This window comes from Mus pahari, chromosome 14 (assembly GCF_900095145.1).
Source record: "Mus pahari chromosome 14, PAHARI_EIJ_v1.1, whole genome shotgun sequence".
NCBI classification, from domain to species: Eukaryota; Metazoa; Chordata; class Mammalia; order Rodentia; family Muridae; genus Mus; species Mus pahari.
In genome coordinates, this window is record NC_034603.1 from 14,816,343 (window position 1) to 14,834,730 (window position 18,388).

General features: G+C 43.1%; 1 protein-coding gene across 5 annotated transcripts in view; it reads right to left on the reverse strand.

The window, feature by feature from the left end:
• The window catches only part of Itk (IL2 inducible T cell kinase), a 65,098-nt gene that overhangs the window by 44,813 nt on the left and 1,897 nt on the right, over positions 1 to 18,388 (reverse strand). The gene's annotated exons all lie outside the window — the stretch shown is intronic.

An 18,388-nucleotide genomic window follows, 5' to 3' on the forward strand; every position in this document is an offset into this window, starting at 1 on the left:
GTTTGTGTGTGTATGTGTGTGTGTATGTGTGTGTGTATGTGTGTGTTTGTGTGTGTGTGTATGTGTGTGTATGTGTGTGTGTGTGTGTGTGTGTGTGTGTGTGTATTTGTGGAAATGAGATAAGTCCCTCAACTGCTCTCAACCTTAGATTTTTGAGGCAGAATCTCTTACTGATCCGAGGACTTGGCTAGCTAGCCTGTGAGCCCTTCCTGTCACCATCTCCCCAGTGCTGGGATTACAGGCTCACACTGCCGGTGTTTTCTATATGGTTGCCAGGGGATTGGAACTTGGGTCATTGGCTACATGACAAGCACTTGACTGATGGAGCATCGCCCCGACATATTTGTCTTTCCCCAGAACAACTGCAGGATACATATAAACAAAAAACGAGCCTCTGCTTTACATATTGGCCTCACAGTAGCTTTGGCAATCTAGTTGTGTTAAACTCCAGCTTCCACAGCTAGAAAAGAGGTCCCATGTGGCCCATCACTGAAGTCCTCAGGAGCCATGGTGTGTACATCAGAACAGAAGTACACAGATGCCTCTCCATCCTGTTACCATTGCAGTCCCTGACCACTGGTGAGCTGATGCCGCTTGGCGGTTGGCATCATTTGACTCCTTCTTGGAGAGCCTGGTAGAAGGCTCAAGGCAGAATCCAAACAGCTCTAGGTAATGACCCATCTCTCTCTGAAAACTACTGAGTTCCGTGGCACATTCACAGTACCTAGTGCAGTACCTTCTGGTGCTTGGCTACAACATCACACTGGACTCAGTTTAAACAATCCCAATCAGATTTAAAGCTAATCTATTTGGCAATTCTGGAAATGTTTGTTGAAGGCCAGAAATGAACAAGGCACCGCGCTGAGCCCAGTAAACAAAACAACGAATATTGTCCACTCTCTCATGGGGGTCATACGCAGGCCTCACTAATGACAAGTTCACTTTCAGTTTCTGACTTCACTATGGTGTAAAAACCATACACCACAGCCAGGCATTGCGGTGTACGCTTGCGATCACAGCAGGCTGAAGGAGAAGCACTGGGAGTTCCAGGCCAGTCTCAGCTACATGGTAAAAAATAAACACATAGCTAACACTGAAGTAATTCTAGTACTTAAGAAACAGAGGCAGACCGAGCAGTGGTGGCGCACGCCTTTAATCCCAGCACTTGGGAGGCAGAGGCAGGTGGATTTCTGAGTTCAAGGCCAGCCTGATCTACAGAGTAAGTTCCAGGACAGCCAGGGCTATACTGAGAAACCCTGTCTCAAAAAACAAACAAACAAACAAAAAAGAAAAGAAAAAGAAAGAAACAGAGGCAGGAGGATTACTACAAACCTGATACCCGCCTCCCCTACATAGTGACTTCTAGGCCAACTGGGTCTACATGGCAAGGTCATACCTCAAAAAAAAAAAAAATTAAAGCACTTATCAATCTATAAAGGAAAAGAAATTCATACTTCAGAATTTGTACTTTATTCTTCCTCTAGGCCAGTGATGTCTTACATGATTTCACTGTAGTCTTACCAAAAGGCCACAGTCATTGAGCTGCCACACCATCACGAGTGGCCATGAGGCTCTCTGCAGTGAGCTGCACTGCTAGGCTGTGGTCTTTGGTAGGCCAGGTGTTCATCTCACAGTAGGTTAATAAGGATATAGGCAATGCAAGAGCTGAAAAGACTATGGTATAGGTAGATATCATGAGGACAACAGACCTCTGGAGAGAGGGCACTCCCAACAGACAGGGAAGTCTAGCAGAGGTGGCCTGTGACTAGATAGGGGTGAGCACTCTCTACAAGGTGATCCACTAGAGCAGAGTGCCTGGCAGAAAAAAAATGCTAATTAAGCATCTCCTTGTAGTCATAAAGTGGAGGGAAATGTAGCTGGAGTCAAAAATAGGGCAAAAGTTCGATGTCAGTTCTGAAGCAGCAGTGTTTAATAAGAATGGAAGTAGGATGTGAACAGTACAGGCAATTTCAAGTTTTTTAGTTGGGCACAGTAGCCTCTATCTACAATTCCAGCACTTACAAGGTCGAGGCAGGGTAATTTCCAACAAGTTTAGAACCAGCCTGGGCTACATAACTAGGGCTACCCTTCTCAAAATAATTTCACTCCTGTAAATCTGTTCAGAAAAGCAATAGCAAATAACACTAATTTTGATAGCTATGTTTTTTAAACCCAAACATCTCAATTATCATCATTTCAAATTGAGCATAACATAGATCGGCTGCGTTCCTCTTTAGTCCTAACCTTTGGAATCTTGTGCTTTCCTCACACTTCAGCTTGGACAGCATATTTAAACATTCAGAAGTCACATGATTTCCGAGGAATCTTCCTTTCCGTCTGTAGGGTTCCTAGTATCCATTCATTCCACACATGGGCTTGAAGAAACATCTGTGCCTTCAGATGAGTCTCTTCCATCAGAGAGACCTGGTTGTCCACCACTAACCTCATTCTCAGTCTCTGGTAACTGCTTGAGTCTCCTCTCCAATCCATCTGCCCCCCCCCCCAGTCTCTCTGGAGACCTTGACAGTAGCTCTCCCTGAATTTCACAAGATTGAATCTGGGAAACAGCAAGCATGCATGGATGGTCCCTCCCTAACTGGTTAATGCGAGCAGTGGGTCAGGAGCAAAACACAGTTCAGTCTCTGGGAAATGATGGTTGCCTGTAATCTTCCCAAACAACTGTGCTATTTCTGAAAAACATCAGGGTGAGGTCTGCCAAGAAAACCACAGGAAAGTCACCAGAAGAGGGAGAGACCATGTCAGCCTGTCCCCACTCTCCCTTGTTTTCTGGCTGTCTGCGCCACACAAGGTCGCAAGACTTTGGGTAGCATCGCCTCGTCTCTTGCCATGTTCAAAGCTATACCAACCCAGGAAATAATGCCAACAGTCAACAAATGAAAGTTTGTGAAGTTAAGCTTTGGCACAGTCAATGAGTACAGTTAACTGAGTAAAGAGACAGTCTCAGAGAAAATCTTTTCCAGCCGTACACCCGACAGAAGACTATAGAATGTATAAAGAACTAAAAAGTCCCCAACCACAGAAATGTAAACAAACCAACCAATACATGTGACCACTAAATGAACATCTTGTCCCCAGAAGAGAAACTCTAATGCCATTAAACACATGAAAAAGTGCTCAGATTCACTGTCATAGAATTGCAAATTAAAACTTTGTTGGGATTTTATCTTAGCTTAGTCAGAATTTCCAACATTAGAGAGACAAATAAAAGAAATTCAGGGGAGGGGAGTGACAGAAGAGAATTCTTATAGAGTGCTGGTAGGGATGAAAACCAGTCCAGCCAATATGGAAATCAGCATGGTACGTTCTCTAGAAACCAACAGTAGACCTACCACAGGAGCCAGTGATTCCTGAGCATTTACCTGAAGGACCCCAAGTCACAGAGAAACTACGTGGCATCATTGACAACAACTAAGTTATGGACTCACCAGGGTGTCCATCGACAGTGGGAAGGGGAAAGACAAGGCTCTAGAGAGACACAACAGAACATTTGCTTTCAGCTACAAAGCAAAAGTTATGCAATTTGCAGAAGAGCGGATGCAGTTGTAGACAACCCCAGTAAGCCAGGCTCAGAAAGATAAGATTGTACGTTTTTCTCTCATATGTAGTTCCTGGATTTTATGTAGTCACTTAAAATCGTGTATGCATACAGGAAATGAAAGTAGAAATGAAACTGCAGAGAAAAAAAGTGGTGGAGGAGGGGTGGGAGGAGGGGAGGGTTGTGTGCATGCACACCGCACAATATATAGCTGTGTGAAAATGTTCTCACAACATACTACCATGTACAACAAATAATGGAGAAGTTTTTAAAATATAACAAAACCATAAGGACATAATATTTTAATTAGAGTTTCATTGTCCCGTGTTTATAGAGATAGCTTATGGGTCAAATACAGTCAAACCTGGTTTATGTACAAAACTGCACAAAGGCCGGGCAAGTGGATTTTAGGCCCTCTTTTTGAATCAATAGTTTATATAAAACAGAACTGGGTTTTGAGTTTCAGGGAGAGACAGGGAAAAGTAACAAAAGACAATACTATTTTAAACTTCTTTCTATGCTCCATTGCACTTAACATGACCCAACGAAGTACTGTTTCTCCAGTCCCTAGATGAGAAGTCTGAGTTTCAGGAAGGCCAGCTTCCTTCACTCATAGTGAAGAGAGACCTCCTGTCATGCTTGCTCTGGGGCTCACAGGAAACTTTCCTTACCCAGGCTCGGGGCAGAGTCGCATAGCCCATGTCTCCCAGCTGTGGCTGAGCGAGGTATTGTCTCTGCTGCACTGGCTTGTTCAGAGCTGGGTTTGGGTTATGTTCCCTGATTTCCCAGCACGACAGCTCCTTTGGGCTGTCACTCCTTGTGGCACAGAGTGGATACATCAGTATGAAGTTACATGTCACACACACTCAAGAGGACACTTATGGGTGCCTGATAAACAACAGAATTTCTTCTTTGGTAGGGCAGAGTGGAGGAGAAGGGGTGTCTTCAGATCAGGCGGGGTTCAAACCCTGGCTCGTTCTTCACTTGCGGCACGTCCTTAGGCCGAGGGTTTCAACCTCTGAGTAACTTTGAATTAAAAATATTTTAAAGGTTTATTTATTTTATGTGCAGGGTGGTTTTGCCAGAAAGAGCAAAAAGTGCTCGTAACTGCTGAGCTATCTCTCCAGTCCCTTTGAAAGCTTGTTTTGACAAAAAAAAAATGGCAAATAATGGTTTCTCAGTTAACTCAGGGGGTAGGAAACACCTACATAAACATGCCGGTGAATTGAAATTATTCAGGTGATGAACTGTCACTCAAATGCTTCTTTCTTGTGTCCTCTCTTCCCTCCTTTCCTTTCCCTATCCACAAATAAAGCCTGCATCCTCTTGTCTTTCTGTGTCCATATTTTCTTTGCATGATCGTTCTTTTAGGCACCCAGAAACATCACTGGGGAAGACGACGGCCACACTTAGCTGGTGAGAAGAAAAATAGTGACAGCCGGAGTAGTTTGTTGTTGTTGTTTTTTTTTCCCCCTAGTAATTTGTAAAATTAGGATAAAATCACAGGAGGAGTGGCTTCCTGGCCTCCTGAGTGTGTCTGTCTGTTGGCCCACCCTGGTTTCAGGCTTTGAGAAGAGCCACGTTCAGCATCCTCGATTCGTAGATAAAAATCAGGATTTTAACAGGGCATTTCAAGGGTCCTGCAAGCCTCATCCGGGGCTAGTTTGGCTAATGCACCATCTGAAAAACTACATGACTGACAGGCAGGCGCTGCTTTCCCCAAGGTTGGCTTGAGAGTTTTTCTCCACTATTGTTTCGTTTTCTGTGTGGCGCTTGCTCGGGGCAATCCACACATTCATCTCCATTCAGGTGGTAAACCGAGACCTGGAGAATCAGGATTGTCGTGGTCCCTACAGTGACAGTAACTCTGGGCAGGCTGGTGCAGGGCCTGCTGCTCACATCTTTCCCTCAGTCGGTCTGGTCCTTTGGTACTAAGGGAATGCTGCTGACTGCTGCCACTGAGCATCAATACCTGTGCTGTAGGAAGGCCCCCAGGAGAAACCAGACAACTACTGTCTTGGAGGAAAAGGCGTAGTCATGTCAACCGTCAGTGCACCTTGTAACTAGCTGCGGTTGCTCCTTTCCTTTCTCCAGCCTCTCTTCGCTGAGCCCGGTTGTGTAAGGATGGAGGCCAGGAATGAGTTGAGGTGGATGACACAGCTACAGCACCTGCACACCGGGGAGCCTTGCTTCCTCCCACACTTGCCTTCTTCGCTTTCCTTGTTTCCAGGAGACCTCTCACTCAGATGTTAGCTGTAGGCATCCCGCTTTCCCGTCGGTGATGCTTTCTTGCTGTGGTTTACTATGGGGCTGGATGTGGTGAAAAGCAGTTTGCTTCTTTTAACGCTGGCCATCTTTTTAATAATATTGCCCTGACTAGGCAAAAGGTGAGAAGTTTACAAAAAGAAAAGAGACAGGAGTATACTCTCGTTTAACTTTCAGAGGACAACTGAGATTTCCCTAATCAAGTTCTGATATTTTCTCATAAAAATATTAAAAATAAAGACCAGTAGGGTGGAGTGAGGTTTGGAAATAGGGGCAGAAAAAGAGCAATATATAATGTATAAAAAATATATATGCTTATGTGCACATATATTCTAATAATATATATTCTTATATTTATTCTTATAAGAATATATATATTCTTATGTTTGAATACTTTACCAAAAACATACATTTATTTTATTGTATTAAGTTAACAAATACAAATATATTTTTCCTGTGGGACTTATCCCATGGAAACAACTGCTCGAATGTATAAAGACATGAAAGGAAGGATGCTCACCACAGTGTTAGTACACTAGAAAATCAAGAAAGGCTTAAACATTCATCAACATGCAAACACTTGACTTAGTTATGCTCTTCATTCAACAACTCTGGAGTCATTGCCAAGGAAGAGCTTTGTTCTATATAAAGGAACAAAAACATACGTTAAGTTAAAAAAGAAGATTTAAAGCAATGGCTGAATCCTCACATTTTTTTTTTTGAAAAGGATCAAATAGATGTTAGTATAGACAATATCCAGATAGGCAATATGGGAGGAAAAAAAAAAATAAAACAATTGCAAGTTGTTAGGACTGCTTTTTCTCATGAGGCAAAATAGAAGAATTTCATAAAAGAAGTGATATGTTTCTACGATTAGTTGAAGTTTTCTAAATAGAAGCATAGAAAGATGAAAGGTACAATTTCAAAAGTATTTTAAAGCATCCAGAAGCATTAAAAACATATTATAATCCAGCAGGGATAGGTGGCTAGGAGGGAGAGGTAAAGGGGTTCCCAATGAAAAGCTGGGTGTGCAAAATGACCTCTGCCCTGGTGACCGCATAACCCCATTCTCAAGAAGCTGTATCCGGGCAGCAGCCGCCACCTGCCCTTCTGTATCCTTGGATGTTTGAGGTCTCAGCAGTTCCTCTGATGGTCTCCACGGACAGCCATTTTCTTTATTCATTTACTTCAAGAAAAATCACGGAGTTTTGTGTGGACATGTGTATCTTGTAAGTGAGGCAACAATTCAGCAATAATTTTTAAGCCTGATCCCCACTAGATAAAAAGCAAAAAAAAAAAAAACCAAAAAACAAAACAAAAAACCAAACTGAAACAGAATGGAACAAAAATCTTAGTTTAAATCTGATTATGAGAAGTACATATTGCTGGGCTTGTTGGAGCCAGCCTGCAATCCCAGCACTTGAGACTGAGGCAGGATCATAAACTCCAGGTTACTCTGGGCTCCAAAGCAGGACCTGGTCTCAGAAAGAACCAAGTGCTGCCACGTGGTGAGCATAGGTTAACCCAGGTCCTGTGCACCATCTCTCGGCATGTCTCGTTTGTGACTTCTCTTCCAAAGCCTTTCCAGGGGACGGGAGGGGAGATGTTTAGTGAGTTTGGAAATGTATTACTTTATTTTATTTTTAAGCCCTAAAGAGTCTGCAGCTGATGTAGACAGGGAACAGCTTCATTGCAACTCAGGAGATCACTTCACAGGGGCAATGTTTAATGGCATTTGCTAATTGGCCAACTGAGGAGCAGCAGGCAAGGGTGTTGCAGCAGGTATGTGTGGATCCCATGACGGTATGGGTGGAACTCTCCATGGAAATGGGTTAAGATGTGAGCTCCAGAGTCAGTGGCAGATGACTAAAGCTCTTCTGGGAGAGGAAAGGGAAGTTAACACTAGGCTGGTCCAAGAGCACCAAGCACTCCTGCAGGTAATGAACAGCTCGATAGGAAAACGGGCAAGAGGAACCCAAACGATTCTCAAAACATATGAAGAGACACTTGGTTACTATGACAACAGAAATGCAAATAAATTCCACTTAGATTATTTGATACCTATGAGACCAGCAAAGATCAAAGCATCAGATAATGGTTGTTGAGGTTTTGAGAATAAGGTTCACATAGATGGCTCTGGAGAAAGTGAGTCTTCTGTGGACAGTGACTTGGTCACTAAAGAGCAACTGTACACATCTTTTAACTCTGGAAGTCCACATCTGGATGTGCTTTCTTTTCAGTGGGGTTTCTCAGCCTCTGTACTGCAAACCATTTGGTTGGTTCTACCCACTGAGCATCAGTAGCAACCACGTCTCCAATCTCTAGCGAGACCAAATGTCCATAGGTTGCCTCTGACTATTAGTCACAGTTATAGCCATTAAAAGTGACATATTTCGCAAGGTTGCTTGTAAAAACAAAACAGAAGCACACTAAATGTACAATGGAAACATTTAATCCATATAATGAACCATTTTCCATTCATTAAAGATGAAAAGGCTCTTTACAGACTCCACTATGGACGGGTCTCCAAACGAGGCTGCTAACCAATGGAGAGAAAAAAAAAAAAAGTAGTGTGTATAGATTATGCAGCTGCTATACAAAAAAGAAACGAAAAGAGGCATTTTTGTTTGTATTATATGTATATGAATATAGCATCTTGGAAAAGTCTGTAAGAAGTTAGTTATATTTGTGAACTTCTTTTACATTTTTAAGTGTGTGTGTGTGTGTGTGTGTAGATGGACAGTACAATTTATGGAAGTTGCTTCCCGCTCTCCACCACCTCTGTCCTAGGGCTTGAACTCAGATGCGGTAGCAAATGCCCTTATCTGCTGAGCCACCTTGCTGTCTCATATTGGTCGATGTGGGGTTAGAGATATGGAGTTTGGAACAAGGAAGGGAAATTTTATTATTACATAGCATTGGGTAACTTTAAAAACCATGCAGGTAGATTATGCACTCAGGGAGTTTTGTAAATGCCCTGTCAGCACACCATTTCTGCTTCTGTCTGTTTCTGTGTGGAGATGAAGATGAGCCTATGGTGACAAAGAGCACACAGGTGAGAGGTCCAACAGGCCCAGGACAGGGCCCAGCCCCAACAGTCAGTCTGTTACAGAATCTGACCAGATCAATTTGAATCAGGTGGCAAAGCACCAGGAAAAAGCCTGGCCTAACGCCCCTGAGCTCTGCAGTGCATCCTCCGAGTTTTTTTTTAGAGCTCAAAGGTATTTTATTTTCTCAGTATGCTATATTACTATGGACCAGAGTCAAGGGATGCTTCCTGGGCCCAAGGGCCAGGCGTACCTTCCTTACCGCTCTAGTTCTTTGTCCTGACAAAGCGAGGACACCCTTTCTCTTTTCATTAGACTTGCCTTTCTTCAGAAAGAGATGAGGTCAGTTTGGAGGAGCAGGTTCATTTGACCCCCATCACCCACAGTGTAGGCAAGAACTAACTGCTAAAAGTTGTTCTCTGACTTCACTTGCGGACTGTGGCCTGCAGGCACCTACTGCTATACTAAATAATCAATTGTAAACAATTTCTTATACTATGATATTCTACACACAGAAATCCATCTTAAAACCTTTAAAGCAGGAACAGTTTTCTATTATATATGTATTTTCATTATACCTGGAAATAACTTGAATGTTCATCCATATATCTAGATACATAAAACAAGTAAGTTTATATTTGCAACAATTGGATTGAACCATTAAGCATTCAGATATATGAGAAAGTGATTAGTTTTGAGCCTCTGCATACATACAGAAGCACATTTAAAAGAATGAATGGGGAAGTAGAATATAAAATTGTCATGCATTATAAATATTTAAAATTATATCCATACAGTAATTTGATAGTTTTAGACAAAAAGCTATACAATAAGTTAAAAGAAATATAAAATATTTTGAATCTAGTTTTATTAACTACTTTTGGTAGTATGACAATCTAAAAAGACTTTCTATTCTGTTTTGTGGTATTAATCAACATTGATTTAATCAAATTCTAACTTGTTTTCTGTCTTCATTGCTAGAGGATACCTGGTCCTGACCCAGGTTATAAAACAGACTGATTTCCACGTATCCTTGGTTCTAGACAAGTCCCCAGAAAGACACAATAGAGTTAAAATATGAAATAATTACAAAGCAACTTGTAGAATGAGATGTCACGTGTTGGGTCACTAGCCTTGCTCGGGCTTCCTTGTGTCCTGGCCTTCCCTGTATATAATCTGCCATCCCCACCGAAGTCAGAACAAACACTTCTAAATATAAAGCAAATGCTGTTGCTGAATGCCCTCCACCATTTGGTAGCTTCCTACTGTTGGGAGAAAGTTCAGACTTTGCTGTGTCCCACAGTGGCTCTTTAGCTCGGCTTCTGCAACCTCAAATTGCAGCCTTCTCCTGAACTATGCCCAGATCCTCTCTGTCTTTTATTTACCTCGGGGTGCTGGAGCTTGCCGGTCCCACTGCCCAGGAGGAGCTTCTGGGTTTTGTGTTTTGTTTTCACTTGACCGGCACATCCATCATGCCTCCAACTCTGACCCTGGCCTAGATGCAGATTCCCTCCTAACGACACTCCCTTCCAACTCTGCCCCAGTTGCTGCTGAGGTCTGCCATAGAGCCTGCAGATGTGTATCTATCTACCTTGTGCTGTAATGTACATCACTATGGGTTGTCTCCTCTACCTGTGTATGAGGGCAAACACCCCGCCTGTGTTATTCACCACTGTCGTCCTCACACCCACCTCATTGGTTTTGACATAGTCGGTATTAGGAAACGATTAACAAACAATAAAAATTAAAAAGTGTTTTCAGAAGGTGTTACGCAAGCTGCCAAGGGCAAGGAGGATTCGGTACGGTAGACCTACCCAACTGTTAAAGCCTACAAACCACAACATTGACTAGTGTAGCAAGATGTGCTCTTGTGCAATAGCGACACTTTTATCTTAGGAGTAATCAACACCTGCTTAGTCGAGCTTATGGCCCATTTCATGGGAGAGAATCCATGCTTAACACTATAAACGTAGCCAACCAGTCAGCTGGAGGAGAACCTAGTATTGCCATTTTATTAGTGTAAGTTTTAGCTGTATTCTAAATACTTATCTTTATCCCTCACAGATAAGTATAGTTCCCATCTTTCATCAAAAAAGCTTCTTTTTTTTTTTTTTTTTTTTTTCAGCAGATAGACACTATTACAGAAGTCCACAACTGGTCAGAATGCAGACAGTAGGTGAGAGTGGGCTATTCAACAAACATTGATACATCTGCAACACAATCCCTACAGCTAAGGCTCAGGGACCATCACCAAAGAGGGAGCAGAATTATTTTAAAAGCCTGGAAACCGCAGCCGGGTGTGGTGGCGCACACCTTTAATCCCAGCACTCAGAGGGCAGAGGCAGGCAGATTTCTGAGTTCGAGGCCAGCCTGGTCTACAAAGTGAGTTTCAGGACAGCCAGGGCTCTACAGAGAAACCCTGTCTCGAAAAACAAAACAAAACAAAAAAACAAACAAAAAGCCTGGAAACCAGTATTACTGCTGCTAGGTAGTGTCACCTAGAGATGACAAGGAAAATGCACTCTCGTGAACTCTCAACAACACGATTGCCTGGACAACACAAGCATAGTAATAAAAAACCAGTTGGCATGCCCACATAGACAGGGGAATTCCACCAGGTTCTACCTCTAGATAAGAGTTACTCTAAGTGATTGCTGAAAGACGGAGAGTCCGTTTCCTCCAGGGTCGAGTTCCTCTACTGGTTGTCTAATCCCAAGTGCTCAGCCCTGCTCACAGGAACAATGCTAAGTGGACTCGTTAGCTTGTACATAACAATTATAATTAAAGAAGGGGCCGCGGATTGGGGGAGGACACAGAAGGAGTTGGAATGGGAAAGAAGGGTAGATGTGATGTAGACACAGTATGCAGGTATGAAGTTCTCAAAATAATAATTGAATAAAAATGGACATGAAGCTGGGTTGCAATCATATTTTATTGTGTTTTTGACTTTCCCATTTCTCTGGTGGCTAATTAAGCTGAGCACTTCCCCCCATAAACTTGTTGATTATTTTGAATTTACTCTTTCCAGAAGAATCTATCCTTGTCCTTTAAGCATTCTTCAAATGAAATTGTTTTACTGTTAAAGTTTTTAAGTTCTTTAAGTAGTCTGTACGCAGATCCCCTTTTGGATGATTTAGACAAGTGTGTAAATATCAATACCTTATGAGTGGCTGTAGAAATCATGTGGAGACAGAGTGTCTCGTGCCGTGTTCTCATTCTATTGGATCTATAGAACCTGTACTGACTTTCAAGGGCAGAGAGACGGTCTACGAAGGGAGTCTATGTGCATTCAGAAGCAGTTTCCTCCCCTGGGTTGCTTTTGTGAGACTTTTGAGTATCAGGAAAGCAGTCTCCAACTCACCTCCTGGAAAAAAACACAGCCCGGGAGACCTACTTTGTCTGATGTTTGCATAAATCACTGACAGATGGGAAAATTTATTATTAATAGTTAAGGAAATTAGGTAAAGATGGAGCAGGTGGACCATGAAAATTTGAGAAGATCTTTAAGCTAACTTCCTTAGGACTCAAGTGTGTTGGACCTCTTGTTTTGACCTCAATGTGTGAGTCTTGTTTGGAACCCACAGACACTACATTCTTGAGTGTTCCGGTTAATCCTTTCTTCCAAACTAAGTGCTCTTCTCGACAGCATTTCTCTGAGGCTGATTTTTTTTGTTTTCCTGCAGGAAATAATGAAAAGGTGTGCAAGTCACTCACAGAGAGTCTCCTGCCTCTGCCTCCTGGGTACTGGGATTAAAGATGTTCACCATCACACCCAGTGATGCTCTTTAAAGATGAAAAGGGAAGATATGAGCTAGGGAAGAGGCAGAAAGAAAGGAGCAACCAGCTTTGCTGCAGCCTTGGCTCTTCCAAAAGCTGCTGCGGAGTCTGTAGTTGGGAGAGAAAGAGCATCCAGGTAGTATGCGTTTCAAGGCTTCACTATAATCCTCTGTGCAAGGGCCCCAAAGAGAAAATGAACTCGAAGCACTGAAAGTTCAGAGAGGAAGCCGATGTGCGGGATGCACACCGAGCAAGTGTGGTGTCAAGAGAAATCAGACAGATGGGCAGAGAAGGCTCTTGGGGGCCATAGCCAAGGATTAAGTATTCAGAGCAGTCACACAGAGCTTCTAGGGAGTGGTGTATGTGTGCTAATTGTAAAACTCCACTCTTGGTGTTGTGAGGATGACAGGCTGTATGGAACCTCAAGTGTCCATGGGACCCCAGGCAGCATCAGTGAAATCACATTTCGACAAAGTGGGGAGGGGCCATGGCTGGTAAAAAGTCTCCTGCACAAAGGCTCAGCTAGTTTTAAGAATGCTGCCTGCGGCTGGGCACAGGTGGTATGTATGTAACTTTAATCAGCACTCAGGAGGCAGAGGCAAGTGGCTCTCTGTGAATTTGAAGCCAGTTTCGTCTATAGAAAGAGTTCCAGGACCTCCAGGGCTACAATGGAGAAACCCTGTCTCAAGAATCCAAAACCAAACCAAACCAAACCAAACCAAAACAACCAAACAACCAAACAAACAAATACTAGAGCACAGAAGGTCTAGCTATAAACCCAAAGGGAGAAAGATAAACCCAAAGAAGGGGAAAGGAACAGAGTCAATGGTTCTCCAGAAACAGCTGTGGGTTTCCCACAGGCTTCTCTCTGACCCAGCTGATAGTTCCGACCACCCAACTCCCCTTTCTTGCTCAAGACAGGGCCATGACTATTCCTTTCGTGGAAACTTCTTCCTGTGTTCTTATATCCTAAACCCTCCCTTCTGATCTTCCACATCATGAGATGGCGTTTTAGTACGGAGCACGTTTCTAACTGGGCTCATTCGTGCTACAGTAACTCCGTTCCGTGTTGAATCTACATTTTCTTCTTCATTCTCTTCCTTTCTCCTTCTACTCCCTCCACAGGAAGAAACAAAAACAAAACTAAACAAACAAAAAGCTAATGACTGTTAAAAGGCAGGAAGCATTGTGGAAACTGATGGGTACCCTCTGATATTTACCCTTATCAAGCTTCTGTCTAGTGGAGGCTCACATTAGTAAATGGGCCATTATGACTTTGGCGTGGGCCCTCAGGAAAAAGCACATATTGCTATGGCAGAACAAAATAGGAGGTTGACCCAGTCCAAAGAATTTAATGAAAGTTTCTCTAAGGAAGGGACATTTAGACCTGAACAGGTGTGGTGTGAGTGGAGCCCAGAGCAAAGACAAAGAGGGACATGTGTCCTGGATTCTGGTGCCCTCGGTCAATTGGAATAATCCTGTCTGCTGGGAAGGTGACTGAGGAAATGCTGGTGGGCTGCAGCAACTTCAGCAGCAAACACGATGAATGCATTCATGCTATTTAGACACGGAACAGAGCTCCAGACAGTGAAGTGGGAGAGAGATTTGCCCTGGAGTGCCTGGAGTGTGCACAGATGAGACAGAGCTCATAATGTACTTCACTGTGTGTGACAGATCTGGAGAACACAGATCTGGTGTTGCCTGTGGAACCCTTTACCGAGTAAGAGAACATGGCATTTTGTAATAACCAGGCAGTAACACTAACTGAGCTCTGGAGACATAAGGGACCTCAGGGAAGTTATTTAAACCCTCTGCACTTCCTTCCCTGGTTTATAAATGAGGGCTTAACAGTTCCTACTTACAGGATGCCTGTAGTGTTTACTCACGACAATCCACATGAACACACGGACACACGGGAAATGCTCTATGCTAGTCACTGGTCAGTATTAGAAGGATGGTGACCTTCACCTCATTAAAACGAAAACAAAAGGGGACATCCAATCTCTCAAATATGTGGCTGTCTTGAGATCTCAAGCATTCTGTGGCTTATGGCGAGTCACACTAGAGCTGGTCTTTGACCCAGATCTGTATGTGTTTTTGATGATGCTACATGATGGTTACAAAAAGCAGGAAGGGGCCATCTCCCCACCTGTCCTCTTTCATTCAGAGATGCTGCGTGGGTCAGATTGCAGCTCACGGAGGGGAACAGCTCCAGGCAATAGCTGGGGCAGTGATCTTGAATGTTCTTTCTGTCCCCCGTGAGGTGGTGATGTATTCCATGCTATAGGAAGCATAGTAAACTTGACCCTTAAAGTGCAGAGTCATTAGGATAAAGAATTCTTCTTTTCCAAAGGGCCTCTCAGAATATGACCAGGGTGTATAGTGTATAATAACCATCTTGCTGTGTCCCAAAATGGGCATGAAGCTTGCAATACACTTTTCTTAGCGTGTGCTCGGCATCTTGGGGGTCAGAGAGAGTCAACAGGGCCCTGACTTTGCAAATAGGAAAATGCCTTACAATGAAATGAAGTGTCTTGTCAGAGATATGGCACCTAGAAAGTGACAGAGGTAGGATTGGAACCCAGCTCTTACCAGCTACACTGGTTTTTCCACCCTGTACTGTTCTTTCTCCATCTGTGCTGCCCCTTCCATCCCATGCTCAGGGCTCTCTGACTTTTCTCTTTTGCTTACAGTTCAGTTGTCATCAACCTCCCCAGAGACTATTCTTAAGTCTGCCAGTAGTGTGCTAGGTTTGGCTTCGACTGGCCTATGAGAGCAAGCTGCTACATCTTCAGGAATTTATGATCCACCCTGATTAACTGAAATGGCCAAGGGCTTTTTTTTTTTTTTTTTTTTGAAAAGGGTTCTCATGTATTGAAGACTGGCCTCAAACTCACTATATAGCCGAGAATGACCTTGGACTTCCCGTTCTCTTCTTCTGCCTCCTGAGTGTGGGGTCGTCATTGTGCATCCTCAGGCTTACTTTACGCAGGGCTAAGGATTGAACTCGGCTTCATGCGTGCTCAGCGAATGCTCTTCTAACTGCCCTACATCCCAGCTCTACGAAGGAGTTATTTATAACAGAGAAATCAACAAACGCTACCCATCAGGGTCCCACAGCTCCCCTCTAGTAACACAGTGACTGTCACATTGTACCAGCACGCTACCAGGCTAAAGACCTGCAGACGCCAGAGACCGCTTTACAAGATGCCTGGCAGGTCCAGGGAACATCTGAAGCTGTGCTTGGATGTGAAGGGCACCCTGTGTCTTTCTGAGCCACTGCTTCAGTAGGATGAAGCCCAGAACCACTTCTACAGCACAATTCAGGGAGATGGGCATACGATCCCCAAACTGTATCCATATTTACATAGACGTTCGTTCCATTCAGCTTGTAAGGCAGTGGGTGAGGCTGTTTACAGTTGGACTGAACACTTAGTTGTGAAATGCTAGCATTTGTTCTAGAGTGTTTCTCACGTGGTGTTGCAGTTTGACAGAAGATCTGAACTTTAAGGGATACAATTTTTCATATGCAGAAAAAAAAGTGAAAGAAGCTAGGGGTCTAAAAGGGGTGACCCCGACTTGTGTAGCTCTTGAGGGGGGTGGATCTCCTCGCACGGGCCCTCCTCTTATCTGACCCTGATCAAAGATGTGAACATGACACAAATACTGGTGAATGTTTACCAGGTACTGACAACTTAACAGTAGGCCATGCCTTAAAGTGAACTGTGTGAACTTGCCAATGTCTGACTTTTTGTCTATTTGCTAAATGGTAATTTCAATAGGTCACATATGTTATCTGTGTCTGAGCCATATTCTCATGAGATGGATGCTATTATTATACCCACTTCACAGATGAGGAGGATTGAAGTTTTTATTGAAAAAACAAAGAAGTTCTTCACACAAGTACAGTGTTATCCATTCATAAGGGATGCACCGTTTTGTGCTCATTGATGGCTCTTGGTAATATATTATAGTCAGGGCATATGCAATAATAACTCAATGACCTTGAATAACTAATTAGTAAACTCTATAATGTTTAAAGAAAAGTTTCAAAATGTTAAATATAAACAGTTGTCATTAGAAAGCAAGAAATGACATATACATTTGTTCTTCATGGGAACAGCCGAGGGCTACAGAATGGGTTGTCAAGGGCTACAGAATGGGTTGTCATGGAGTTGCTCTTCCTCTTTCAAATTCTTTGTTTGATTGATTGTTTGTTCTCTCAAGACCAAGTCTTGCTAGGTAGCTGAGGCTGGTCTGGAATCCATCATGGAGCTCAGGCTGTTCCTGAACTTAATTGATCCTTTTACCTCAGTCCCCTTAGTGTTGGGATTATAAGCAAGTGCCACCATATCCAGCTTGTGTTAGAAATGTTTCTTATAGTTCTTAAGAGGTAAAGCGGGTGTGGCGGGACTTACTTATAATCTACTCATAATCGAGACACACTGGAGGCTGAGGCTAGAAGGTTTCAAGTTCCAGCCTGGGTTATACAGTAACATTATCACGGATACATCACCACCACCACCACCAACAACAACATCAACAATGAAAGAAAAAAGGGTTCATGAATTTGAATGAGAGCAACGAGAATACATGGAAGAGTTTGGTAGAGGGAAGGAAAAGTGGAAATAATGTAATTATATAATAATCTCAAAAATTAAAAACTATTTTTAAAAACTGGTTAAAGCATAAAATCTATTTAGAGACTAGTTATTTAAAGGTGCAAGGCTATGCTCTCACTATGAAACATGAATTTCATGTTGCATTCATAGAAACACAGAGTTGACGCCACGCAACTTATTAGTTCTATGTGGTGAATCCCCCAGGCCCACAGCTTGGCACCTGGCCACTGACCAATGGGGCCTAGACATATGTCATTCTATCTGCTTCTAATCTATTGGTAAGTTACCAGTGAGACCCTGCTTGAAGACAAGTGATTCTCTTCACTGCAGATGTACAGAGAGGCAGCATTATTTTACCTGAAATAAGGCTAGGCGTTTCCCCCCCCTCCAAGTGTTTTGCTCCACATTCATGGAAAGCTTCACTGACTGGATCTCACTCCCCTCTCGTGGGTCTTCTAGTGAGACGCCAGCAGGGAACAGAAGCATCCTCGTCTCGGTGAGCACCAGGCTGAAACCTAAGTACTCATCTCTGCCCAACCTCTCTAAAGATGTAGAAATACGATAATCATACGGTAAGAAGTCAAACAAGCTTTGAAAAGTGTTTGAGGAGGATTAAACAAGAGTCACTGTGTAAAAAAACAAAAGATTTTGAAAGAAAGAGTGGACCTTGGGATTGATGTCTAGTCCTTGTATTTACAAAGGAGAAGAGTCTGGTGGAGGACAGTTGTCCAGGCTGACTCCCTCAGTGGGAGCACAGCAACTACTTGACCCCCGACCCTGTCAGGAGCCATCTAAGATCTGCTAAGGTTAGCAGGTGGCCTTCCTGGAGGTGGTACACTGGATTTTTGGCATGGTGTGCAATGGGTGAACTTTATGGTAAGGCCAAAGAGATGTCATCTCAGGATTGCTTCTTACCACGGATATGCCTTTTTCTGTCATTATGCATCTAACAGTCCCTGGGCATTAGTCCACCCTATTGATCAGATTTCCTTCAGATTAGCATAAAGATGAACATTCATGAATTAATGCTGTTTAGATGAACTAATGATTCTATAGAATTCCTGATTTGATTCAAATAGTTTTAGGAAGAAAGTTTTAAGAGATGGTCGTAGTTGCTTTGC